Genomic DNA, 25971 nt, shown 5'->3' with positions numbered 1-25971 from the left:
AAGACATTTGTCCATCCAGTTCAGCCTATATTCCATCATAATAAATAAATACCCAGATCTACGTCCTTCTACAGAACCTAATAATTGTATGATACAATATTGTTCTGCTCCAGGAAGACATCCAGGCCTCTCTTGAACCCCTCGACTGAGTTCGCCATCACCACCTCCTCAGGCAAGCAATTCCAGATTCTCACTGCCCTAACAGTAAAGAATCCTCTTCTATGTTGGTGGAAAAACCTTCTCTCCTCCAGACGCAAAGAATGCCCCCTTGTGCCCGTCACCTTCCTTGGTATAAACAGATCCTCAGCGAGATATTTGTATTGTCCCCTTATATACTTATACATGGTTATTAGATCGCCCCTCAGTCGTCTTTTTTCTAGACTAAATAATCCTAATTTCGCTAATCTATCTGGGTATTGTAGTTCTCCCATCCCCTTTATTAATTTTGTTGCCCTCCTTTGTACTCTCTCTAGTTCCATTATATCCTTCCTGAGCACCGGTGCCCAAAACTGGACACAGTACTCCATGTGCGGTCTAACTAGGGATTTGTACAGAGGCAGTATAATGCTCTCATCATGTGTATCCAGACCTCTTTTAATGCACCCCATGATCCTGTTTGCCTTGGCAGCTGCTGCCTGGCACTGGCTGCTCCAGGTAAGTTTATCATTAACTAGGATCCCCAAGTCCTTCTCCCTGTCAGATTTACCCAGTGGTTTCCCATTCAGTGTGTAATGGTGACATTGATTCCTTCTTCCCATGTGTATAACCTTACATTTATCATTGTTAAACCTCATCTGCCACCTTTCAGCCCAAGTTTCCAACTTATCCAGATCCATCTGTAGCAGAATACTATCTTCTCTTGTATTAACTGCTTTACATAGTTTTGTATCATCTGCAAATATCGATATTTTACTGTGTAAACCTTCTACCAGATCATTAATGAATATGTTGAAGAGAACAGGTCCCAATACTGACCCCTGCGGTACCCCACTGGTCACAGCGACCCAGTTAGAGACTATACCATTTATAACGACCCTCTGCTTTCTATCACTAAGCCAGTTACTAACCCATTTACACACATTTTCCCCCAGACCAAGCATTCTCATTTTGTGTACCAACCTCTTGTGCGGCACGGTATCAAACGCTTTGGAAAAATCGAGATATACCACGTCCAATGACTCAGCGTGGTCCAGCCTATAGCTTACCTCTTCATAAAAACTGATTAGATTGGTTTGACAGGAGCGATTTCTCATAAACCCATGCTGATATGGAGTTAAACAGTTATTCTCATTGAGATAATCCAGAATAACATCCCTCAGAAACCCTTCAAATATTTTACCAACAATAGAGGTTAGACTTACTGGCCTATAATTTCCAGGTTCACTTTTAGAGCCCTTTTTGAATATTGGCACCACATTTGCTATGCGCCAGTCCTGCGGAACAGACCCTGTCGCTATAGAGTCACTAAAAATAAGAAATAATGGTTTATCTATTACATTACTTAGTTCTCTTAGTACTCGTGGGTGTATGCCATCCGGACCCGGAGATTTATCTATTTTAATCTTATTTAGCCGGTTTCGCACCTCTTCTTGGGTTAGATTGGTGACCCTTAATATAGGGTTTTCATTGTTTCTTGGGATTTCACCTAGCATTTCATTTTCCACCGTGAATACCGTGGAGAAGAAGGTGTTTAATATGTTAGCTTTTTCCTCGTCATCTACAACCATTCTTTCCTCACTATTTTTTAAGGGGCCTACATTTTCAGTTTTTATTCTTTTACTATTGATATAGTTGAAGAACAGTTTGGGATTAGTTTTACTCTCCTTAGCAATGTGCTTCTCTGTTTCCTTTTTGGCAGCTTTAATTAGTTTTTTAGATAAAGTATTTTTCTCCCTATAGTTTTTTAGAGCTTCAATGGTGCCATCCTGCTTTAGTAGTGCAAATGCTTTCTTTTTACTGTTAATTGCCTGTCTTACTTCTTTGTTTAGCCACATTGGGTTTTTCCTATTTCTAGTCCTTTTATTCCCACAAGGTATAAACCGCTTACACTGCCTATTTAGGATGTTCTTAAACATTTCCCATTTATTATCTGTATTCTCATTTCTGAGGATATTGTCCCAGTCTACCAGATTAAGGGCATCTCTAAGCTGTTCAAACTTTGCCTTCCTAAAGTTCAATGTTTTTGTGACTCCCTGACAAGTCCCCCTAGTGAAAGACAGGTGAAACTGCACAATATTGTGGTCGCTATTTCCTAAATGCCCGACCACCTGCAGATTTGTTATTCTGTCAGGTCTATTAGATAGTATTAGGTCTAAAAGTGCTGCTCCTCTGGTTGGATTCTGCACCAATTGTGAAAGATAATTTTTCTTGGTTATTAGCAGAAACCTGTTGCCTTTATGGGTTTCACAGGTTTCTGTTTCCCAGTTAATATCCGGGTAGTTAAAGTCCCCCATAACCAGGACCTCATTATGGGTTGCAGCTTCATCTATCTGCTTTAGAAGTAGACTTTCCATGCTTTCTGTTATATTTGGGGGTTTGTAACAGACCCCAATGAGAATTTTGTTACCATTTTTCCCTCCATGAATTTCAACCCATATGGACTCGACATCCTCATTCCCTTCGCTAATATCCTCCCTTAAAGTGGACTTTAGACAAGACTTTACATAGAGACAAACCCCTCCTCCTCTCCGATTTTTACGATCCTTTCTAAACAGACTGTAACCCTGTAAGTTAACTGCCCAGTCATAGCTTTCATCTAACCATGTCTCGGTTATTCCCACTATGTCAAAGTTACCTGTAGATATTTCTGCTTCTAGTTCTTCCATCTTGTTTGTCAGGCTTCTGGCGTTTGCGAGCATGCAGTTTAGAGGATTTTGTTTTGTTCCAATCTCCTCGCTGTGGATTGTTTTAGAAATGTTCTTACCTCCCTTCTGAGTATGTTTTCCTGGGTCGTCTTTGTTCGAGTCTAATGTTTTTCTTCCCGTCCCCTCTTCTTCTAGTTTAACGCCCTCCTGATGAGTGTAGCGAGTCTTCTGGCGAATGTGTGTTTCCCAGGTTTGTTGAGGTGTAGTCCGTCTCTGGCGAGGAGTCCATCATACCAGTAATTCACACCGTGGTCCAGGAATCCGAATCCTTGTTGTCTGCACCATCGTCTTAGCCAGTTGTTTGCATCAAGGATCCTGTTCCATCTCCTGGTGCCATGCCCGTCTACTGGAAGGATAGAAGAAAAAACTACCTGTGCATCCAGTTCCTTTACTTTCTTCCCCAACTCTTCAAAGTCCTTGCAGATTGTCGGTAGGTCCTTCCTTGCCGTGTCATTGGTGCCAACATGTATCAGAAGAAATGGGTGGACGTCCTTGGAGCTGAAGAGCTTTGGTATCCTATCGGTCACATCCTTGATCATCGCACCTGGAAGGCAGCATACTTCTCTTGCAGTTATGTCCGGTCTGCAGATGGCTGCTTCTGTGCCTCTCAGTAGTGAGTCTCCCACCACCACCACTCTTCGTTGCTTCTTGGCTGTACTTTTTGCTGTCACTTGTTGCTGTGTGCCCTTTTCTTTTTTGCTTGCTGGTATTGCTTCATTCTTAGGTGTGCCATCTTCATCCTCTACAAAGATTTGATATCGGTTCTTCAGTTGTGTGGTTGGTGATTTCTCCATGGTCTTCTTGCTTCTTTTGGTCACATGCTTCCACTCATCTGCTTTTGGAGGTTCTCTGACACTTTTTGCACCTTCTGTGACCAGTAGAGATGCTTCTGTTCTGTCTAGAAAGTCTTCATTCTCTTTGATGAGTTTCAAAGTTGCTATTCTTTCTTCCAGACCCCGCACCTTTTCTTCTAAAAGGGCCACTAGTCTACACTTCTGACAGGTGAAATTGGATTCTTCTTCTGGTCGATCTGTGAACATGTAGCACATGCTGCAGCTCACCATGTAGGTTGTCACATCTGCCATGTTGCTCCTAGATCCTGCTGACTTGCTGTGTGTTTTCCTTCTTGTGTAATCTACTCAGCCAAGCTCTCTTGCAATAATGTCCTACAGGCAAAAATTCGCGCGCCGTAAGGCGCGCGGTTTGGTGATCCTTTCGAAGCAGCTGGTCCCGGCTGTACCCAACGATCATCTAGCTTAGGGAGACTTCGCTTCTCCCAGAAGGCACCTGGAATATGCAAATTAGCCTCCTGAAGCTTGAATCCCTGGTTTGGTGATGCTTTCGAAGCAGCTGGTCCCGGCTGTACCCAACGATCATCTAGCTTACGGAGACTTCGCTTCTCCCAGAAGGCACCTGGAATATGCAAATTAGCCTCCTGAAGCTTGAATCCCTGGTTTGGTGATCCTTTCGAAGCAGCTGGTCCCGGCTGTACCCAACGATCTTCTAGCTTAGGGAGACTTCGCTTCTCCCAGAAGGCACCTGGAATATGCAAATTAGCCTCCTGAAGCTTGAATCCCTGGTTTGGTGATGCTTTCGAAGCAGCTGGTCCCGGCTGTACCCAACGATCTTCTAGCTTAGGGAGACTTCGCTTCTCCCAGAAGGCACCTGGAATATGCAAATTAGCCTCCTGAAGCTTGAATCCCTGGTTTGGTGATGCTTTCGAAGCAGCTGGTCCCGGCTGTACCCAACGATCTTCTAGCTTAGGGAGACTTCGCTTCTCCCAGAAGGCACCTGGAATATGCAAATTAGCCTCCTGAAGCTTGAATCCCTGGTTTGGTGATGCTTTCGAAGCAGCTGGTCCCGGCTGTACCCAACGATCTTCTAGCTTAGGGAGACTTCGCTTCTCCCAGAAGGCACCTGGAATATGCAAATTAGCCTCCTGAAGCTTGAATCCCTGGTTTGGTGATGCTTTCGAAGCAGCTGGTCCCGGCTGTACCCAACGATCTTCTAGCTTAGGGAGACTTCGCTTCTCCCAGAAGGCACCTGGAATATGCAAATTAGCCTCCTGAAGCTTGAATCCCTGGTTTGGTGATGCTTTCGAAGCAGCTGGTCCCGGCTGTACCCAACGATCTTCTAGCTTAGGGAGACTTCGCTTCTCCCAGAAGGCACCTGGAATATGCAAATTAGCCTCCTGAAGCTTGAATCCCTGGTTTGGTGATGCTTTCGAAGCAGCTGGTCCCGGCTGTACCCAACGATCTTCTAGCTTAGGGAGACTTCGCTTCTCCCAGAAGGCACCTGGAATATGCAAATTAGCCTCCTGAAGCTTGAATCCCTGGTTTGGTGATGCTTTCGAAGCAGCTGGTCCCGGCTGTACCCAACGATCTTCTAGCTTAGGGAGACTTCGCTTCTCCCAGAAGGCACCTGGAATATGCAAATTAGCCTCCTGAAGCTTGAATCCCTGGTTTGGTGATGCTTTCGAAGCAGCTGGTCCCGGCTGTACCCAACGATCTTCTAGCTTAGGGAGACTTCGCTTCTCCCAGAAGGCACCTGGAATATGCAAATTAGCCTCCTGAAGCTTGAATCCCTGGTTTGGTGATGCTTTCGAAGCAGCTGGTCCCGGCTGTACCCAACGATCTTCTAGCTTAGGGAGACTTCGCTTCTCCCAGAAGGCACCTGGAATATGCAAATTAGCCTCCTGAAGCTTGAATCCCTGGTTTGGTGATGCTTTCGAAGCAGCTGGTCCCGGCTGTACCCAACGATCTTCTAGCTTAGGGAGACTTCGCTTCTCCCAGAAGGCACCTGGAATATGCAAATTAGCCTCCTGAAGCTTGAATCCCTGGTTTGGTGATGCTTTCGAAGCAGCTGGTCCCGGCTGTACCCAACGATCTTCTAGCTTAGGGAGACTTCGCTTCTCCCAGAAGGCACCTGGAATATGCAAATTAGCCTCCTGAAGCTTGAATCCCTGGTTTGGTGATGCTTTCGAAGCAGCTGGTCCCGGCTGTACCCAACGATCTTCTAGCTTAGGGAGACTTCGCTTCTCCCAGAAGGCACCTGGAATATGCAAATTAGCCTCCTGAAGCTTGAATCCCTGGTTTGAGTGATGCTTTCGAAGCAGCTGGTCCCGGCTGTACCCAACGATCTTCTAGCTTAGGGAGACTTCGCTTCTCCCAGAAGGCACCTGGAATATGCAAATTAGCCTCCTGAAGCTTGAATCCCTGGTTTGGTGATGCTTTCGAAGCAGCTGGTCCCGGCTGTACCCAACGATCTTCTAGCTTAGGGAGACTTCGCTTCTCCCAGAAGGCACCTGGAATATGCAAATTAGCCTCCTGAAGCTTGAATCCCTGGTTTGGTGATGCTTTCGAAGCAGCTGGTCCCGGCTGTACCCAACGATCTTCTAGCTTAGGGAGACTTCGCTTCTCCCAGAAGGCACCTGGAATATGCAAATTAGCCTCCTGAAGCTTGAATCCCTGGTTTGGTGATGCTTTCGAAGCAGCTGGTCCCGGCTGTACCCAACGATCTTCTAGCTTAGGGAGACTTCGCTTCTCCCAGAAGGCACCTGGAATATGCAAATTAGCCTCCTGAAGCTTGAATCCCTGGTTTGGTGATGCTTTCGAAGCAGCTGGTCCCGGCTGTACCCAACGATCTTCTAGCTTAGGGAGACTTCGCTTCTCCCAGAAGGCACCTGGAATATGCAAATTAGCCTCCTGAAGCTTGAATCCCTGGTTTGGTGATGCTTTCGAAGCAGCTGGTCCCGGCTGTACCCAACGATCTTCTAGCTTAGGGAGACTTCGCTTCTCCCAGAAGGCACCTGGAATATGCAAATTAGCCTCCTGAAGCTTGAATCCCTGGTTTGGTGATGCTTTCGAAGCAGCTGGTCCCGGCTGTACCCAACGATCTTCTAGCTTAGGGAGACTTCGCTTCTCCCAGAAGGCACCTGGAATATGCAAATTAGCCTCCTGAAGCTTGAATCCCTGGTTTGGTGATGCTTTCGAAGCAGCTGGTCCCGGCTGTACCCAACGATCTTCTAGCTTAGGGAGACTTCGCTTCTCCCAGAAGGCACCTGGAATATGCAAATTAGCCTCCTGAAGCTTGAATCCCTGGTTTGGTGATGCTTTCGAAGCAGCTGGTCCCGGCTGTACCCAACGATCTTCTAGCTTAGGGAGACTTCGCTTCTCCCAGAAGGCACCTGGAATATGCAAATTAGCCTCCTGAAGCTTGAATCCCTGGTTTGGTGATGCTTTCGAAGCAGCTGGTCCCGGCTGTACCCAACGATCTTCTAGCTTAGGGAGACTTCGCTTCTCCCAGAAGGCACCTGGAATATGCAAATTAGCCTCCTGAAGCTTGAATCCCTGGTTTGGTGATGCTTTCGAAGCAGCTGGTCCCGGCTGTACCCAACGATCTTCTAGCTTAGGGAGACTTCGCTTCTCCCAGAAGGCACCTGGAATATGCAAATTAGCCTCCTGAAGCTTGAATCCCTGGTTTGGTGATGCTTTCGAAGCAGCTGGTCCCGGCTGTACCCAACGATCTTCTAGCTTAGGGAGACTTCGCTTCTCCCAGAAGGCACCTGGAATATGCAAATTAGCCTCCTGAAGCTTGAATCCCTGGTTTGGTGATGCTTTCGAAGCAGCTGGTCCCGGCTGTACCCAACGATCTTCTAGCTTAGGGAGACTTCGCTTCTCCCAGAAGGCACCTGGAATATGCAAATTAGCCTCCTGAAGCTTGAATCCCTGGTTTGGTGATGCTTTCGAAGCAGCTGGTCCCGGCTGTACCCAACGATCTTCTAGCTTAGGGAGACTTCGCTTCTCCCAGAAGGCACCTGGAATATGCAAATTAGCCTCCTGAAGCTTGAATCCCTGGTTTGGTGATGCTTTCGAAGCAGCTGGTCCCGGCTGTACCCAACGATCTTCTAGCTTAGGGAGACTTCGCTTCTCCCAGAAGGCACCTGGAATATGCAAATTAGCCTCCTGAAGCTTGAATCCCTGGTTTGGTGATGCTTTCGAAGCAGCTGGTCCCGGCTGTACCCAACGATCTTCTAGCTTAGGGAGACTTCGCTTCTCCCAGAAGGCACCTGGAATATGCAAATTAGCCTCCTGAAGCTTGAATCCCTGGTTTGGTGATGCTTTCGAAGCAGCTGGTCCCGGCTGTACCCAACGATCTTCTAGCTTAGGGAGACTTCGCTTCTCCCAGAAGGCACCTGGAATATGCAAATTAGCCTCCTGAAGCTTGAATCCCTGGTTTGGTGATGCTTTCGAAGCAGCTGGTCCCGGCTGTACCCAACGATCTTCTAGCTTAGGGAGACTTCGCTTCTCCCAGAAGGCACCTGGAATATGCAAATTAGCCTCCTGAAGCTTGAATCCCTGGTTTGGTGATGCTTTCGAAGCAGCTGGTCCCGGCTGTACCCAACGATCTTCTAGCTTAGGGAGACTTCGCTTCTCCCAGAAGGCACCTGGAATATGCAAATTAGCCTCCTGAAGCTTGAATCCCTGGTTTGGTGATGCTTTCGAAGCAGCTGGTCCCGGCTGTACCCAACGATCTTCTAGCTTAGGGAGACTTCGCTTCTCCCAGAAGGCACCTGGAATATGCAAATTAGCCTCCTGAAGCTTGAATCCCTGGTTTGGTGATGCTTTCGAAGCAGCTGGTCCCGGCTGTACCCAACGATCTTCTAGCTTAGGGAGACTTCGCTTCTCCCAGAAGGCACCTGGAATATGCAAATTAGCCTCCTGAAGCTTGAATCCCTGGTTTGGTGATGCTTTCGAAGCAGCTGGTCCCGGCTGTACCCAACGATCTTCTAGCTTAGGGAGACTTCGCTTCTCCCAGAAGGCACCTGGAATATGCAAATTAGCCTCCTGAAGCTTGAATCCCTGGTTTGGTGATGCTTTCGAAGCAGCTGGTCCCGGCTGTACCCAACGATCTTCTAGCTTAGGGAGACTTCGCTTCTCCCAGAAGGCACCTGGAATATGCAAATTAGCCTCCTGAAGCTTGAATCCCTGGTTTGGTGATGCTTTCGAAGCAGCTGGTCCCGGCTGTACCCAACGATCTTCTAGCTTAGGGAGACTTCGCTTCTCCCAGAAGGCACCTGGAATATGCAAATTAGCCTCCTGAAGCTTGAATCCCTGGTTTGGTGATGCTTTCGAAGCAGCTGGTCCCGGCTGTACCCAACGATCTTCTAGCTTAGGGAGACTTCGCTTCTCCCAGAAGGCACCTGGAATATGCAAATTAGCCTCCTGAAGCTTGAATCCCTGGTTTGGTGATGCTTTCGAAGCAGCTGGTCCCGGCTGTACCCAACGATCTTCTAGCTTAGGGAGACTTCGCTTCTCCCAGAAGGCACCTGGAATATGCAAATTAGCCTCCTGAAGCTTGAATCCCTGGTTTGGTGATGCTTTCGAAGCAGCTGGTCCCGGCTGTACCCAACGATCTTCTAGCTTAGGGAGACTTCGCTTCTCCCAGAAGGCACCTGGAATATGCAAATTAGCCTCCTGAAGCTTGAATCCCTGGTTTGGTGATGCTTTCGAAGCAGCTGGTCCCGGCTGTACCCAACGATCTTCTAGCTTAGGGAGACTTCGCTTCTCCCAGAAGGCACCTGGAATATGCAAATTAGCCTCCTGAAGCTTGAATCCCTGGTTTGGTGATGCTTTCGAAGCAGCTGGTCCCGGCTGTACCCAACGATCTTCTAGCTTAGGGAGACTTCGCTTCTCCCAGAAGGCACCTGGAATATGCAAATTAGCCTCCTGAAGCTTGAATCCCTGGTTTGGTGATGCTTTCGAAGCAGCTGGTCCCGGCTGTACCCAACGATCTTCTAGCTTAGGGAGACTTCGCTTCTCCCAGAAGGCACCTGGAATATGCAAATTAGCCTCCTGAAGCTTGAATCCCTGGTTTGGTGATGCTTTCGAAGCAGCTGGTCCCGGCTGTACCCAACGATCTTCTAGCTTAGGGAGACTTCGCTTCTCCCAGAAGGCACCTGGAATATGCAAATTAGCCTCCTGAAGCTTGAATCCCTGGTTTGGTGATGCTTTCGAAGCAGCTGGTCCCGGCTGTACCCAACGATCTTCTAGCTTAGGGAGACTTCGCTTCTCCCAGAAGGCACCTGGAATATGCAAATTAGCCTCCTGAAGCTTGAATCCCTGGTTTGGTGATGCTTTCGAAGCAGCTGGTCCCGGCTGTACCCAACGATCTTCTAGCTTAGGGAGACTTCGCTTCTCCCAGAAGGCACCTGGAATATGCAAATTAGCCTCCTGAAGCTTGAATCCCTGGTTTGGTGATGCTTTCGAAGCAGCTGGTCCCGGCTGTACCCAACGATCTTCTAGCTTAGGGAGACTTCGCTTCTCCCAGAAGGCACCTGGAATATGCAAATTAGCCTCCTGAAGCTTGAATCCCTGGTTTGGTGATGCTTTCGAAGCAGCTGGTCCCGGCTGTACCCAACGATCTTCTAGCTTAGGGAGACTTCGCTTCTCCCAGAAGGCACCTGGAATATGCAAATTAGCCTCCTGAAGCTTGAATCCCTGGTTTGGTGATGCTTTCGAAGCAGCTGGTCCCGGCTGTACCCAACGATCTTCTAGCTTAGGGAGACTTCGCTTCTCCCAGAAGGCACCTGGAATATGCAAATTAGCCTCCTGAAGCTTGAATCCCTGGTTTGGTGATGCTTTCGAAGCAGCTGGTCCCGGCTGTACCCAACGATCTTCTAGCTTAGGGAGACTTCGCTTCTCCCAGAAGGCACCTGGAATATGCAAATTAGCCTCCTGAAGCTTGAATCCCTGGTTTGGTGATGCTTTCGAAGCAGCTGGTCCCGGCTGTACCCAACGATCTTCTAGCTTAGGGAGACTTCGCTTCTCCCAGAAGGCACCTGGAAATGCAAATTAGCCTCCTGAAGCTTGAATCCCTGGTTTGGTGATGCTTTCGAAGCAGCTGGTCCCGGCTGTACCCAACGATCTTCTAGCTTAGGGAGACTTCGCTTCTCCCAGAAGGCACCTGGAATATGCAAATTAGCCTCCTGAAGCTTGAATCCCTGGTTTGGTGATGCTTTCGAAGCAGCTGGTCCCGGCTGTACCCAACGATCTTCTAGCTTAGGGAGACTTCGCTTCTCCCAGAAGGCACCTGGAATATGCAAATTAGCCTCCTGAAGCTTGAATCCCTGGTTTGGTGATGCTTTCGAAGCAGCTGGTCCCGGCTGTACCCAACGATCTTCTAGCTTAGGGAGACTTCGCTTCTCCCAGAAGGCACCTGGAATATGCAAATTAGCCTCCTGAAGCTTGAATCCCTGGTTTGGTGATGCTTTCGAAGCAGCTGGTCCCGGCTGTACCCAACGATCTTCTAGCTTAGGGAGACTTCGCTTCTCCCAGAAGGCACCTGGAATATGCAAATTAGCCTCCTGAGAGCTTGAATCCCTGGTTTGGTGATGCTTTCGAAGCAGCTGGTCCCGGCTGTACCCAACGATCTTCTAGCTTAGGGAGACTTCGCTTCTCCCAGAAGGCACCTGGAATATGCAAATTAGCCTCCTGAAGCTTGAATCCCTGGTTTGGTGATGCTTTCGAAGCAGCTGGTCCCGGCTGTACCCAACGATCTTCTAGCTTAGGGAGACTTCGCTTCTCCCAGAAGGCACCTGGAATATGCAAATTAGCCTCCTGAAGCTTGAATCCCTGGTTTGGTGATGCTTTCGAAGCAGCTGGTCCCGGCTGTACCCAACGATCTTCTAGCTTAGGGAGACTTCGCTTCTCCCAGAAGGCACCTGGAATATGCAAATTAGCCTCCTGAAGCTTGAATCCCTGGTTTGGTGATGCTTTCGAAGCAGCTGGTCCCGGCTGTACCCAACGATCTTCTAGCTTAGGGAGACTTCGCTTCTCCCAGAAGGCACCTGGAATATGCAAATTAGCCTCCTGAAGCTTGAATCCCTGGTTTGGTGATGCTTTCGAAGCAGCTGGTCCCGGCTGTACCCAACGATCTTCTAGCTTAGGGAGACTTCGCTTCTCCCAGAAGGCACCTGGAATATGCAAATTAGCCTCCTGAAGCTTGAATCCCTGGTTTGGTGATGCTTTCGAAGCAGCTGGTCCCGGCTGTACCCAACGATCTTCTAGCTTAGGGAGACTTCGCTTCTCCCAGAAGGCACCTGGAATATGCAAATTAGCCTCCTGAAGCTTGAATCCCTGGTTTGGTGATGCTTTCGAAGCAGCTGGTCCCGGCTGTACCCAACGATCTTCTAGCTTAGGGAGACTTCGCTTCTCCCAGAAGGCACCTGGAATATGCAAATTAGCCTCCTGAAGCTTGAATCCCTGGTTTGGTGATGCTTTCGAAGCAGCTGGTCCCGGCTGTACCCAACGATCTTCTAGCTTAGGGAGACTTCGCTTCTCCCAGAAGGCACCTGGAATATGCAAATTAGCCTCCTGAAGCTTGAATCCCTGGTTTGGTGATGCTTTCGAAGCAGCTGGTCCCGGCTGTACCCAACGATCTTCTAGCTTAGGGAGACTTCGCTTCTCCCAGAAGGCACCTGGAATATGCAAATTAGCCTCCTGAAGCTTGAATCCCTGGTTTGGTGATGCTTTCGAAGCAGCTGGTCCCGGCTGTACCCAACGATCTTCTAGCTTAGGGAGACTTCGCTTCTCCCAGAAGGCACCTGGAATATGCAAATTAGCCTCCTGAAGCTTGAATCCCTGGTTTGGTGATGCTTTCGAAGCAGCTGGTCCCGGCTGTACCCAACGATCTTCTAGCTTAGGGAGACTTCGCTTCTCCCAGAAGGCACCTGGAATATGCAAATTAGCCTCCTGAAGCTTGAATCCCTGGTTTGGTGATGCTTTCGAAGCAGCTGGTCCCGGCTGTACCCAACGATCTTCTAGCTTAGGGAGACTTCGCTTCTCCCAGAAGGCACCTGGAATATGCAAATTAGCCTCCTGAAGCTTGAATCCCTGGTTTGGTGATGCTTTCGAAGCAGCTGGTCCCGGCTGTACCCAACGATCTTCTAGCTTAGGGAGACTTCGCTTCTCCCAGAAGGCACCTGGAATATGCAAATTAGCCTCCTGAAGCTTGAATCCCTGGTTTGGTGATGCTTTCGAAGCAGCTGGTCCCGGCTGTACCCAACGATCTTCTAGCTTAGGGAGACTTCGCTTCTCCCAGAAGGCACCTGGAATATGCAAATTAGCCTCCTGAAGCTTGAATCCCTGGTTTGGTGATGCTTTCGAAGCAGCTGGTCCCGGCTGTACCCAACGATCTTCTAGCTTAGGGAGACTTCGCTTCTCCCAGAAGGCACCTGGAATATGCAAATTAGCCTCCTGAAGCTTGAATCCCTGGTTTGGTGATGCTTTCGAAGCAGCTGGTCCCGGCTGTACCCAACGATCTTCTAGCTTAGGGAGACTTCGCTTCTCCCAGAAGGCACCTGGAATATGCAAATTAGCCTCCTGAAGCTTGAATCCCTGGTTTGGTGATGCTTTCGAAGCAGCTGGTCCCGGCTGTACCCAACGATCTTCTAGCTTAGGGAGACTTCGCTTCTCCCAGAAGGCACCTGGAATATGCAAATTAGCCTCCTGAAGCTTGAATCCCTGGTTTGGTGATGCTTTCGAAGCAGCTGGTCCCGGCTGTACCCAACGATCTTCTAGCTTAGGGAGACTTCGCTTCTCCCAGAAGGCACCTGGAATATGCAAATTAGCCTCCTGAAGCTTGAATCCCTGGTTTGGTGATGCTTTCGAAGCAGCTGGTCCCGGCTGTACCCAACGATCTTCTAGCTTAGGGAGACTTCGCTTCTCCCAGAAGGCACCTGGAATATGCAAATTAGCCTCCTGAAGCTTGAATCCCTGGTTTGGTGATGCTTTCGAAGCAGCTGGTCCCGGCTGTACCCAACGATCTTCTAGCTTAGGGAGACTTCGCTTCTCCCAGAAGGCACCTGGAATATGCAAATTAGCCTCCTGAAGCTTGAATCCCTGGTTTGGTGATGCTTTCGAAGCAGCTGGTCCCGGCTGTACCCAACGATCTTCTAGCTTAGGGAGACTTCGCTTCTCCCAGAAGGCACCTGGAATATGCAAATTAGCCTCCTGAAGCTTGAATCCCTGGTTTGGTGATGCTTTCGAAGCAGCTGGTCCCGGCTGTACCCAACGATCTTCTAGCTTAGGGAGACTTCGCTTCTCCCAGAAGGCACCTGGAATATGCAAATTAGCCTCCTGAAGCTTGAATCCCTGGTTTGGTGATGCTTTCGAAGCAGCTGGTCCCGGCTGTACCCAACGATCTTCTAGCTTAGGGAGACTTCGCTTCTCCCAGAAGGCACCTGGAATATGCAAATTAGCCTCCTGAAGCTTGAATCCCTGGTTTGGTGATGCTTTCGAAGCAGCTGGTCCCGGCTGTACCCAACGATCTTCTAGCTTAGGGAGACTTCGCTTCTCCCAGAAGGCACCTGGAATATGCAAATTAGCCTCCTGAAGCTTGAATCCCTGGTTTGGTGATGCTTTCGAAGCAGCTGGTCCCGGCTGTACCCAACGATCTTCTAGCTTAGGGAGACTTCGCTTCTCCCAGAAGGCACCTGGAATATGCAAATTAGCCTCCTGAAGCTTGAATCCCTGGTTTGGTGATGCTTTCGAAGCAGCTGGTCCCGGCTGTACCCAACGATCTTCTAGCTTAGGGAGACTTCGCTTCTCCCAGAAGGCACCTGGAATATGCAAATTAGCCTCCTGAAGCTTGAATCCCTGGTTTGGTGATGCTTTCGAAGCAGCTGGTCCCGGCTGTACCCAACGATCTTCTAGCTTAGGGAGACTTCGCTTCTCCCAGAAGGCACCTGGAATATGCAAATTAGCCTCCTGGAGCTTGAATCCCTGGTTTGGTGATGCTTTCGAAGCAGCTGGTCCCGGCTGTACCCAACGATCTTCTAGCTTAGGGAGACTTCGCTTCTCCCAGAAGGCACCTGGAATATGCAAATTAGCCTCCTGGAGCTTGAATCCCTGGTTTGGTGATGCTTTCGAAGCAGCTGGTCCCGGCTGTACCCAACGATCTTCTAGCTTAGGGAGACTTCGCTTCTCCCAGAAGGCACCTGGAATATGCAAATTAGCCTCCTGGAGCTTGAATCCCTGGTTTGGTGATGCTTTCGAAGCAGCTGGTCCCGGCTGTACCCAACGATCTTCTAGCTTAGGGAGACTTCGCTTCTCCCAGAAGGCACCTGGAATATGCAAATTAGCCTCCTGGAGCTTGAATCCCTGGTTTGGTGATGCTTTCGAAGCAGCTGGTCCCGGCTGTACCCAACGATCTTCTAGCTTAGGGAGACTTCGCTTCTCCCAGAAGGCACCTGGAATATGCAAATTAGCCTCCTGAAGCTTGAATCCCTGGTTTGGTGATGCTTTCGAAGCAGCTGGTCCCGGCTGTACCCAACGATCTTCTAGCTTAGGGAGACTTCGCTTCTCCCAGAAGGCACCTGGAATATGCAAATTAGCCTCCTGAAGCTTGAATCCCTGGTTTGGTGATGCTTTCGAAGCAGCTGGTCCCGGCTGTACCCAACGATCTTCTAGCTTAGGGAGACTTCGCTTCTCCCAGAAGGCACCTGGAATATGCAAATTAGCCTCCTGAAGCTTGAATCCCTGGTTTGGTGATGCTTTCGAAGCAGCTGGTCCCGGCTGTACCCAACGATCTTCTAGCTTAGGGAGACTTCGCTTCTCCCAGAAGGCACCTGGAATATGCAAATTAGCCTCCTGAAGCTTGAATCCCTGGTTTGGTGATGCTTTCGAAGCAGCTGGTCCCGGCTGTACCCAACGATCTTCTAGCTTAGGGAGACTTCGCTTCTCCCAGAAGGCACCTGGAATATGCAAATTAGCCTCCTGAAGCTTGAATCCCTGGTTTGGTGATGCTTTCGAAGCAGCTGGTCCCGGCTGTACCCAACGATCTTCTAGCTTAGGGAGACTTCGCTTCTCCCAGAAGGCACCTGGAATATGCAAATTAGCCTCCTGAAGCTTGAATCCCTGGTTTGGTGATGCTTTCGAAGCAGCTGGTCCCGGCTGTACCCAACGATCTTCTAGCTTAGGGAGACTTCGCTTCTCCCAGAAGGCACCTGGAATATGCAAATTAGCCTCCTGAAGCTTGAATCCCTGGTTTGGTGATGCTTTCGAAGCAGCTGGTCCCGGCTGTACCCAACGATCTTCTAGCTTAGGGAGACTTCGCTTCTCCCAGAAGGCACCTGGAATATGCAAATTAGCCTCCTGAAGCTTGAATCCCTGGTTTGGTGATGCTTTCGAAGCAGCTGGTCCCGGCTGTACCCAACGATCTTCTAGCTTAGGGAGACTTCGCTTCTCCCAGAAGGCACCTGGAATATGCAAATTAGCCTCCTGAAGCTTGAATCCCTGGTTTGGTGATGCTTTCGAAGCAGCTGGTCCCGGCTGTACCCAACGATCTTCTAGCTTAGGGAGACTTCGCTTCTCCCAGAAGGCACCTGGAATATGCAAATTAGCCTCCTGAAGCTTGAATCCCTGGTTTGGTGATGCTTTCGAAGCAGCTGGTCCCGGCTGTACCCAACGATCTTCTAGCTTAGGGAGACTTCGCTTCTCCCAGAAGGCACCTGGAATATGCAAATTAGCCTCCTGAAGCTTGAATCCCTGGTTTGGTGATGCTTTCGAAGCAGCTGGTCCCGGCTGTACCCAACGATCTTCTAGCTTAGGGAGACTTCGCTTCTCCCAGAAGGCACCTGGAATATGCAAATTAGCCTCCTGAAGCTTGAATCCCTGGTTTGGTGATGCTTTCGAAGCAGCTGGTCCCGGCTGTACCCAACGATCTTCTAGCTTAGGGAGACTTCGCTTCTCCCAGAAGGCACCTGGAATATGCAAATTAGCCTCCTGAAGCTTGAATCCCTGGTTTGGTGATGCTTTCGAAGCAGCTGGTCCCGGCTGTACCCAACGATCTTCTAGCTTAGGGAGACTTCGCTTCTCCCAGAAGGCACCTGGAATATGCAAATTAGCCTCCTGAAGCTTGAATCCCTGGTTTGGTGATGCTTTCGAAGCAGCTGGTCCCGGCTGTACCCAACGATCTTCTAGCTTAGGGAGACTTCGCTTCTCCCAGAAGGCACCTGGAATATGCAAATTAGCCTCCTGAAGCTTGAATCCCTGGTGGGAATCTCATACTGATAGCCTATGCATTGAAGGCAATGCCTGCCCCAAATTTGGACGCACCCCAATACCCCTTGGAAGAGATGTGGAGGAGGGCCTCCTAAAAATCTCTTCCCATTACAAAGGAGCGGTTATCCTGTACTTGTAATGCCTATGCAGTAAGTGTATGGGCTGACAAACATTTCCCCTGGGGGGTATACAGCAACATGCTGTCAACATTTTTTGTTTACAAGCATCATAAACACCCTTAAAAATAATAATGCGGGTGTTGAATCACAGACCATGGTCACCCTGGTAACATAGTGGTGGTAGATGATGATACGTGGAGAAGGGCCTCCTAAAAATCTCTTCCCATTACAAAGGAGTGAGCTGTTATGATCTGGTGGCCTAGGAGCAGCATGAGATGGACTCTGGAGAAGGTGGTCCCTGTACTGACCGCAAACCCTGAACCTAGCAGCGCAACTAGAAGTAGCCGTGTGGGGTACCTAACATTCCCTAGACCCCTCGGCACAGCCTAAGATCTAACTACCCCTAAAGACAGAAACAGGAAACCTATCTTGCCTCAGAGAAAATCCCCAAAGGATAGATAGCCCCCCACAAATATTGACTGTGAGAGGAGAGGGAAATAACATACGCAGCTATGAAATCAGATTTTAGCATAGGAGGCCATACTAGCTAAAAAGAAAGAATAGAACAGAGTACTATGCGGTCAGTATAAAAACACTAGAAAATATACACCGCAGAAAATACGGATCACCACAGCTGACTAAAGACATGGGGGGTATATCTGCATCTCCAGAGAAATAGCTAGGCTGCAAAAAATCCTTCACAGACTAAGCTAGACAAGACAAAAACATGAATATGCACAGAACTATAGGTCCACAGCAGGTGGACAGCAAAAACAAAGCCAGGACTTATCTTTGTAGAAAAGCACAGCAAACTGGAGAGACCAGCAGGGAAGTGAATCTTTCCAGAACAATGGACAACTGGCACTGACTAAAGGATCCTGCAAAGCTATATACCCCAGTCAGTTTTGCAATTAGTAGATACACCTGTCCACTCCTGCAGTCCAGGCACAACTGCATTACCCTCTACAACCACCGGAGGGAGCCCAAAAGCTGAATTCACAACAGTACCCCCCCTTGAGGAGGGGTCACCGAACCCTCACCAGGGCCCCCAGGCCGATCAGGATGAGCCCGATGAAAGGCACGAACCAAATCAACGGCATGGACATCAGAGGCAGAAACCCAAGAATTATCCTCCTGGCCATAACCCTTCCACTTGACAAGGTACTGAAGCTTCCGCCTCGAAAAACGGGAATCCAAAATCTTCTCAACAACATATTCCAACTCCCCATCGACCAATACAGGGGCCGGAGGATCAACAGAGGGAACAACGGGCTCCACATATTTCCGCAATAAAGATTTATGGAAGATATTATGAATAGCAAAAGAGGCCGGAAGCGCCAGGCGAAAGGACACCGGATTAATAATCTCAGAAATCCTATAAGGACCAATAAATCGAGGCTTAAACTTAGGGGAAGAAACCTTCATAGGAACATGACGGGAAGATAACCAAACCAGATCACCGACCCAAATCCGGGAACCAATACACCGATGACGGTTAGCAAAACGCTGAGCCTCCTCCTGAGACAGCACCAAATTGTCCACCACATAAGCCCAAATCTGCTGCAACCTGTCGACCACAGAATCCACACCAGGAAGGTCAGAAGGCTCAACCTGCCCAGAAGAAAAACGAGGATGAAAACCAAAACTACAAAAAAAAGGCGAAACCAAAGTAGCCGAACTAGCCCGATTATTAAGGGCAAACTCGGCCAATGGCAAAAAAGCCACCCAATCATCCTGATCAGCAGACACAAAGCATCTCAAATAGGTCTCCAAGGTCTGATTAGTTCGCTCAGTCTGGCCATTTGTCTGAGGATGAAATGCAGAGGAAAAAAACAAATCAATGCCCAGCTTGGCACAAAAGGCCCGCCAAAACCTAGAAACAAACTGGGAACCTCTGTCGGACACAATATTCTCCGGAATACCATGCAAACGTACCACATGCTGAAAAAACAACGGAACCAAATCAGAAGAAGGCAATTTAGGCAAAGGCACCAAATGAACCATCTTAGAAAATCGGTCACAGACAACCCAGATAACCGACATTCTTTGGGAAACAGGAAGATCGGAAATAAAATCCATAGAAATATGCGTCCAAGGTCTCTTAGGGACCGGCAATGGCAAAAGCAACCCACTAGCGCGGGAACAGCAAGGCTTAGCCCGCGCACAAATCCCACAGGACTGCACAAAAGAACGCACATCCCGTGACAAAGAAGGCCACCAAAAGGACCTACTAACCAAATCTCTGGTACCAAAAATCCCAGGATGGCCAGCCAACACAGAGCAATGAACCTCAGAAATCACTTTACTAGTCCATCTATCAGGAACAAACGGTTTCCCCACAGGACAGCGGTCAGGCTTATCAGCCTGAAATTCCTGAAGAACCCGTCGCAAATCAGGGGAGATGGCAGAAAGAATCACCCCTTCCTTCAAAATGCCAACCGGCTCAAGAACCCCAGGGGAATCAGGAAAAAAACTCCTAGAGAGGGCATCCGCCTTAACATTCTTAGTACCAGGAATGTACAAGACCACAAAATCAAAACGGGAGAAAAACAGGGACCATCGAGCCTGTATAGGATTCAGCCGTTTGGCAGACTCGAGGTAAATCAGATTCTTATGATCGGTCAGGACCACAATACGGTGCTTGGCCCCCTCAAGCCAATGTCGCCACTCCTCAAATGCCCACTTCATAGCCAACAACTCCCGATTGCCGACATCATAATTGCGTTCCGCAGGCGAAAACTTCCAAGAAAAGAAGGCACACGGTTTCATCAAGGAACCATCAGAATTCCTTTGAGACAAAACGGCCCCTGCCCCAATCTCAGACGCGTCAACCTCAACCTGAAATGGAAGAGAAACATCTGGCTGACGCAACACAGGGGCAGAAGTAAATCGGCGTTTAAGCTCCTGAAAGGCAGAAACAGCCACGGAGGACCAATTCGTCACATCAGCGCCTTTCTTGGTCAAATCGGTTGGAGGTTTAACCACACTGGAGAAGTTGGCAATGAAACGACGATAAAAATTAGCAAAGCCCAAGAATTTCTGAAGGCTCTTCACAGATGTGGGCTGAATCCAATCATGAATGGCCTGAACCTTAACTGGATCCATTTCTATAGATGATGGAGAAAAAATGAAAGCCAAAAAAGAAACCTTCTGCACTCCAAAGAGGCACTTTGACCCCTTCACAAATAAAGCATTATTACGGAGGATCTGAAATACCATCCTGATCTGTTTCACATGAGACTCCCAATCATTGGAAAAAATCAAAATATCATCCAAATATACAACCATGAATTTATCAAGATAACTCCAAAAGATATCATGCATGAAGGATTGGAACACAGATGGGGCATTGGAGAGTCCGAATGGCATCACAAGGTATTCAATAGGGCCTTCGGGCGTATTAAATGCAGTTTTCCATTCGTCACCCTGCTTGATACGAATAAGATTATATGCCCCTCGAAGGTCAATCTTAGTAAACCAGCTAGACCCCCTAATCCTAGCAAACAAATCAGTAAGCAAAGGCAAGGGGTATTGAAATTTAACCGTGATCTTATTCAAGAGGCGATAATCAATACAGGGTCTCAAGGAGCCATCCTTCTTGGCAACAAAAAAGAACCCCGCTCCCAACGGTGAAGAAGATGGCCGAATATGCCCTTTCTCCAAAGACTCCTTAATATAGCTCCGCATGGCGGTATGTTCAGGCACAGACAGGTTGAAAAGTCGGCCCTTAGGGAACTTACAACCTGGAATCAAGTCAATAGCACAATCACAGTCCCTATGCGGTGGAAGGGAACTGGATTTGGGCTCATCGAATACATCCTGGAAGTCAGACAAAAACTCAGGAACTTCAGAAGAGGGGGAAGAGGAAATTGACATCAAAGGAACCTGATCATGAACCCCCTGACAACCCCAACTAGTCACAGACATGGATTTCCAATCTAACACCGGATAATGTAGCTGCAACCATGGAAAACCCAGCACAATATCATCATGCAAATTATGCAACACCAGAAAATGACAATCTTCCTGATGGGCTGGCGCCATGCGCATGGTCAGCTGTGTCCAAAACTGAGGTTTATTTTTAGCCAACGGTGTAGCATCAATGCCCCTCAAAGGAATAGGGTTCTGCAAAGGCTGCAAGGGAAAACCACAACGTCTGGCAAATTCTAAGTCCATTAAGTTCAGAGCGGCGCCTGGATCCACAAATGCCATGACAGAAAATGATGATAATGAGCAGATCAAGGTCACGGATAACAGAAATTTAGGTTGTATAGTACTGATGGTAACAGAACTAGCGATTCTCTTAGTACGCTTAGGGCAATCAGAAATAACATGAGCAGAATCGCCGCAGTAAAAACACAACCTATTCTGACGCCTGAATCTTTGACGTTCAGCTCTAGACAAAATCCTATCACACTGCATAGGCTCAGGGCTCCGCTCAGAGGGCAACGTCACAGTGTGCACAACTCTGCGCTCGCACAAGCGCCGATCAATCTGAATGGCCAGAGACATAGAATCACTCAGACCAGCAGGCGTGGGGAACCCCACCATAACATCTTTAACGAATTCAGAAAGACCCTTTCTGAAAATTGCCGCCAAGGCATCCTCATTTCATTTAGTCAGTACAGACCATTTTCTAAATTTCTGGCAATACAATTCTGCCGCTTCTTGACCTTGACACAGGGCTAATAAGATTTTCTCAGCCTGATCCACAGAATTAGGCTCAGCATACAACAACCCCAATGCCTGAAAGAACGAATCAACATTAAGCAAAGCAGGATTGCCAGATTCCAGGGAAAATGCCCAATCCTGTAGGTCACCACGCAGCAGAGATATGATGATTTTAACCTGCTGAATAGGATCACCAGAAGACCAGGGTCTTAATGGAAAAAACAGTTTACAGTTATTTTTGAAACTCAAAAATTTGGATCTGTCACCAAAGAATAAATGAGGAGTGGGAATCTTAGGTTCTAAGGCAGGAGTTTGAACAATGAAGTCTGAAATACCCTGTACCCTAGCAGCAAGCTGATCCACCTGAGAAACTAACTCCTGAACATTCATGTTAATACTAGACTCCGTAGCCACCCAGAGGTAAAGAGGGAGGAAAATACCAAACAGGCTAAGGAAAAAAAAATGGCTCAAAAGCTTTCCGCCCTTCTTCTGAGATGCAATTAACTCATTGTTGGCCAATTGTACTGTTATGATCTGGTGGCCTAGGAGCAGCATGAGACGGACTCTGGAGAAGGTGGTCCCTGTACTGACCGCAAACCCTGAACCTAGCAGCGCAACTAGAAGTAGCCGTGGGGTTACCTAACACTCCCTAGACTGTTGTGAATTCCGCTCTTGGGCTCCCTCCGGTAGTTGTAAGTGGCACTTTTGTGAGTTCTGCGCTTGGGCTCCCTCTTGTGGTTTCAAGTGGTATGGCTGCTCCTTGGAGTTAGCTGTCTTCAGCTGCCTCCACTTATCGTCTCTTCTGCTCGGCTATTTAGGCCTGGCTGTTCCTTCAGCCAGTGCCACTTGTAAATGGTTCCTGGTTGGATTCACATCTCTTTGGATTTCCCTGTTATCCTGACCAGTTCAGCAAAGCTAAGTTTTTGCTTGCGCTTTTCTGTTCACAGATTGTGGACTTATCCGTTCAGTGCTTTCTATGTTTGTCCAGCGTTATCAGTATGAATTAATTCTGTCTTGCTGGAAGCTCTGGGAAGCAGATTTACCCTCCACACCTTTAGTCAGGTGTGGAGATTTTTTTGTAAACTCTGCATTGATTTTTGTAGTGTTTTATACTGACCGCACAGTATTCCATCCTGTCCTATCTATCAAGCTAGAATGGCCTCCTGTGCTCATCCTGGTTTCATTCTGTGTATGTCTTTTTCCTCTCCACTCACAGTCATTATTTGTGGGGGGCTAATCTATCCTTTGGGGATTTTCTCTGAGGCAAGATAGTTTTCCTGCTTCTGTCTTTAGGGGTAGTTAGCTCTTAGGCTGTGACGAGATGCCTAGGGAGAGTTAGGAGCATTCCACGGCTACTTCTAGTGTTGTGTTGAGCTTAGGGACTGCGGTCAGTATAGTTACCATTACCTTCAGAGCTCGTTCCATGTTGCTCCTAAACCACCGCATCATAACACTAGACCCTTCGGCACAGCCTAAGATCTTACTACCCCTAAAGACAGAAACAGGAAACCTATCTTGCCTCAGAGAAAATCCCCAAAGGATAGATAGCCCCCCACAAATATTGACTGTGAGAGGAGAGGGAAATAGCATACGCAGCTATGAAATCAGATTTTAGCATAGGAGGCCATACTAGCTAAAAAGAAAGAATAGAACAGAGTACTATGCGGTCAGTATAAAAACACTAGAAAATATCCACCACAGAAAATTCGGATCACCACATCTTACTAAAGACATGGGGGGTATATCTGCATCTCCAGAGAAATAGCCAGGCTGCAACAAATCCTTCACAGACTAAGCTGGACAAGACAAAAACATGAATATGCACAGAACTATAGGTCCACAGCAGGTGGACAGCAAAAACAAAGCCAGGACTTACCGTATATACTTGAGTATAAGCCGAGATTTTCAGCCCAAAATTTTGGGCTGAAAGTGCCCCTCTCGGCTTATACTCGAGTCACGGTAGCGGTGGGGTCGGCGGGTGAGGGGGAGAGGGCGCTGAGGTATACTTACCTAGTCCTGGCGATCCTGACGCTCCCCCTGCCGTCCCATGGTCTTCTGTGCTGCAGCTTCTTCCCCTCTTCAGCTGTCACGTGGGACCGCTCATTAGAAAAATGAATAGGCGGCTCCACCTCCCATAGGGGTGGAGCCGCATATTCATTTCTCTAATCAGCGGTGCTGGTGACCGCTGATAGAGAAAGAGGCTGCGGCACCGAAGACCAGCTGTGACAGGCAGAGGGAGCGTCAGGATCGCTGGGACTAGGTAAGTATGTAATATTCACCTTTCCGCGTTCCAGCCGCCGGGCGCCGCTCCATCTTCCCGGCGTCGCTCCGCTCTGACTGTTCAGGTCAGAGGGCGCGATGACGCATATATTGTGCGCGGCGCCCTCTGCCTGATCAGTCCTCTGCCTGATCAGTCAGTGCGCAGAGACGCCGGGACCGGACGCTGGGAGCTGCAAGCAAGAAAGGTGAGTATGGCATTTTTTTTTTGTTATTGCAGCAGCAGCAATGGCAGAGCTTTCTATGGCACAGCTATGGGGCAGTACTGAACGGCACACAGCAGTATATGGCAGCTATGGGGCAGTACTGAACGGCACACAGCACTATATGGCAGCTATGGGGCAGTACTGAACGGCACACAGCACTATATGGCAGCTATGGGGCAGTACTGAATGGCACACAGCAGTATATGGCAGCTATGGGGCAGTACTGAACGGCACACAGCACTATATGGCAGCTATGGGGCAGTACTGAACGGCACACAGCACTATATGGCAGCTATGGGGCAGTACTGAACGGCACACAGCACTATATGGCAGCTATGGGGCAGTACTGAACGGCACACAGCACTATATGGCAGCTATGGGGCAGTACTGAACGGCACACAGCAGTATATGGCAGCTATGGGGCAGTACTGAACAGCACACAGCAATATATGGCAGCTATGGGGCAGTACTGAACGGCACACAGCACTATATGGCAGCTATGGGGCAGTACTGAACGGCACACAGCACTATATGGCAGCTATGGGGCAGTACTGAACGGCACACAGCACTATATGGCAGCTATGGGGCAGTACTGAACGGCACACAGCACTATATGGCAGCTATGGGGCAGTACTGAACGGCACACAGCACTATATGGCAGCTATGGGGCAATAATGAATGGTGCAGAGCACTATATGGCAGAGCTTTCTATGGCACATCTATGGGGCAATAATGAACAGTATGGAGCATTATATATGGCACAGCTTTATATGCAGCATCTTATGGGGCAAGAATGAACAGTATAGAGCATCTATTTTTAATTTTGAAATTTACCAGTAGCTGCTGCATTTCCTACCCTAGGCTTATACTCGAGTCAATAAGTTTTCCCAGTTTTTTGTGGAAAAATTAGGGGGGTCGGCTTATACTCGGGTCGGCTTATACTCGAGTATATACGGTATCTTTGTAGAAAAGCACAGCAAACTGGAGAGACCAGCAGGGAAGTGAATCCTTTCAGAACAATGGACAACTGGCACTGACTAAAGGATCCTGCAAAGCTATATACCCCAGTCAGTTTTGCAATTAGTAGATACACCTGTCCACTCCTGCACTCCAGGCACAACTGCATTACCCTCTACAACCACCGGAGGGAGCCCAAAAGCTGAATTCATAACAGTGAGCCTCCAATACTTGTAATGCCCATCCAGTAAGTGTATGCGCTGACAGACATTTCCCCCTGGGGGGGTATACAGCAACATACCATCAAAAAACTTTGTTTACGGGCATCATAAACACCCTTAAAAACAATAACGTAGGTGTTGCATCACAGACTACGGTCACACTGGTGATATAGTAGTAGTGGATGAAGATACGTGGAGGAGGACCTCCTAAACATCTGGTCCTATTACAAAGGAGCGAGTCTCCTATACTTGTAATGCCCATGCAGTAAGTGCATGGGCTGACAGACATTTCCCCTTGGGGCGATACAGCAACATACTGTCAAAAAATTTTGCTTATAGGAATCATAAACTTACTTTAAAACAATAACATGGGTGTTGCATCACGGACCACGGTCACTCTGGTGATCTAGTGGTGGTTGATGATGAGGATAATGAGAAGGTGGAGGACAACAGCAAATAGGTCAAATCAGGAAGCATATACTGATGTGTGGATGTGAAAAGGTGCATGGAAATAGACCTCCCAAAAAGACACTGGATTTGAGTTTGTGCTATGCTGCTATCATTGGGTGGTGTAGAGCAGTCTGGCCAAATCC

The sequence above is a fragment of the Ranitomeya imitator genome, chromosome 9, assembly GCF_032444005.1.
Source record: "Ranitomeya imitator isolate aRanImi1 chromosome 9, aRanImi1.pri, whole genome shotgun sequence".
NCBI lineage: Eukaryota > Metazoa > Chordata > Amphibia > Anura > Dendrobatidae > Ranitomeya > Ranitomeya imitator.
Note: the sequence above shows the minus strand (reverse complement) of the source record.